This window comes from Maylandia zebra, unplaced genomic scaffold (genome assembly GCF_041146795.1).
Source record: "Maylandia zebra isolate NMK-2024a unplaced genomic scaffold, Mzebra_GT3a scaffold34, whole genome shotgun sequence".
Taxonomy (NCBI): Eukaryota; Metazoa; Chordata; class Actinopteri; order Cichliformes; family Cichlidae; genus Maylandia; species Maylandia zebra.
Genome location: NW_027490064.1, coordinates 621,506 through 624,005, shown reverse-complemented (window position 1 = coordinate 624,005; position 2,500 = coordinate 621,506).

Here is a 2,500-nt window from a genome sequence, read left to right as displayed (position 1 = left end):
TCCCCTGCTCTACTCCCCCACTAGCTTTCCTTTCTTGCAGTTACGCTCCAGCGCATATCCAGCATGGACCTTGACCTCCAGCAGGCCCCGTGAACCCACATTACCCCCCCCCCCCCTCCTGCAGTTAACCCTGTACCACATATCTAGCACGGACCTTGACCTCCAGCAGGCCCCGGGGACCCACATTACCCCCCCCCCCCCCCCCCCCCTTCCCCCTGCAGTTACCCTGTACCACATGTCTAGCATGGACCTTGACTTCCAGCAGGCCCCGTGGACCCACATTACCCCCCCCCTGCAGTTACCCTGTGCCACATATCTAGCATGGACCTGGACCTCCAGCAGGCCCTGGGGACCCACATACTCCCCTGCTCTACTCCCCCACTAGCTTTCCTTTCTTGCAGTTACGCTCCAGCGCATATCCAGCATGGACCTTGACCTCCAGCAGGCCCCGTGAACCCACATTACCCCCCCCCCGCAGTTAACCCTGTACCACGTATCTAGCACGGACCTTGACCTCCAGCAGGCCCCGGGGACCAACATACTCCTCTGCTCTACTCCCCCACTAGCTTTCCTTCTCCCGCAGTTACCCTCCACCACAAATCCAGCATGGCCCTTGCCCTCCAGCAGGCCCCGAGGACCCACATACTCCTCCGCTCTAATCCCCCATGAGCTTTCCTTCTCCTGCAGTTACCCTCCACCGCATATCCAGCATGGCCCTTGACCTCCAGCATGCCCCGGGGACGCACATCCTCCCCTGCTCTAATCCCCCACTAGCTTTCCTTCTCCTGCAGTTACCCTCCAGCGCATATCCAGCATGGACCTTGACCTCCAGCATGCCCCGTGGACCCACACTTAAGCCCCCTCCCACTGACAAAGCAAAACACCACTGGCAAAATCCTCGTGCCCCTGGTACTCCAGAATGTAAATTCAAACATGCCCCTGGTACACTGCGCAGAAACACTTTGCCACACACACGCACGCACTGCTTGTGCCTATGGTACGACAACTTTTCTCGTACCTATGGTACGACAACTTTTCTCGTGCCTATGGTACGACAACTTTTCTCGTGCCTATGGTACAACAACTTTTCGCCGTGCCCCTGGTACACCGCTCAGTAGCACTTTGCCACACAAACTCTCCTCGTGCCTATGGTACGACAACTTTTCTCGTGCCTATGGTACAACAACTTTCCTCCGTGCCCCTGGTACGACAGCTTTTCTCGTGCCTATGGTACAACAACTTTTCTCGTGCCTATGGTACAACAACTTTTCGCCGTGCCCCTGGTACACCGCTCAGTAGCACTTTGCCACACACACACTCCTCGTACCTATGGTACGACAACTTTTCTCGTGCCTATGGTACGACAACTTTTCTCGTGCCTATGGTACAACAACTTTTCGCCGTGCCCCTGGTACACCGCTCAGTAGCACTTTGCCACACAAACTCTCCTCGTGCCTATGGTACGACAGCTTTTCTCGTGCCTATGGTACAACAACTTTTCTCGTGCCTATGGTACAACAACTTTTCGCCGTGCCCCTGGTACACCGCTCAGTAGCACTTTGCCACACAAACTCTCCTCGTGCCTATGGTACGACAACTTTTCTCGTGCCTATGGTACAACAACTTTCCTCCGTGCCCCTGGTACGACAGCTTTTCTCGTGCCTATGGTACAACAACTTTTCTCGTGCCTATGGTACAACAACTTTTCGCCGTGCCCCTGGTACACCGCTCAGTAGCACTTTGCCACACAAACTCTCCTCGTGCCTATGGTACGACAACTTTTCTCGTGCCTATGGTACAACAACTTTCCTCCGTGCCCCTGGTACGACAGCTTTTCTCGTGCCTATGGTACAACAACTTTTCTCGTGCCTATGGTACAACAACTTTTCGCCGTGCCCCTGGTACACCGCTCAGTAGCACTTTGCCACACACACACTCCTCGTACCTATGGTACGACAACTTTTCTCGTGCCTATGGTACGACAACTTTTCTCGTGCCTATGGTACAACAACTTTTCGCCGTGCCCCTGGTACACCGCTCAGTAGCACTTTGCCACACAAACTCTCCTCGTGCCTATGGTACGACAACTTTTCTCGTGCCTATGGTACAACAACTTTCCTCCGTGCCCCTGGTACGACAGCTTTTCTCGTGCCTATGGTACAACAACTTTTCTCGTGCCTATGGTACAACAACTTTTCGCCGTGCCCCTGGTACACCGCTCAGTAGCACTTTGCCACACACACACTCCTCGTACCTATGGTACGACAACTTTTCTCGTGCCTATGGTACAACAACTTTCCTCCGTGCCCCTGGTACGACAGCTTTTCTCGTGCCTATGGTACAACAACTTTTCTCGTGCCTATGGTACAACAACTTTTCGCCGTGCCCCTGGTACACCGCTCAGTAGCACTTTGCCACACACACACTCCTCGTACCTATGGTACGACAACTTTTCTCGTGCCTATGGTACGACAACTTTTCTCGTGCCTATGGTACAACA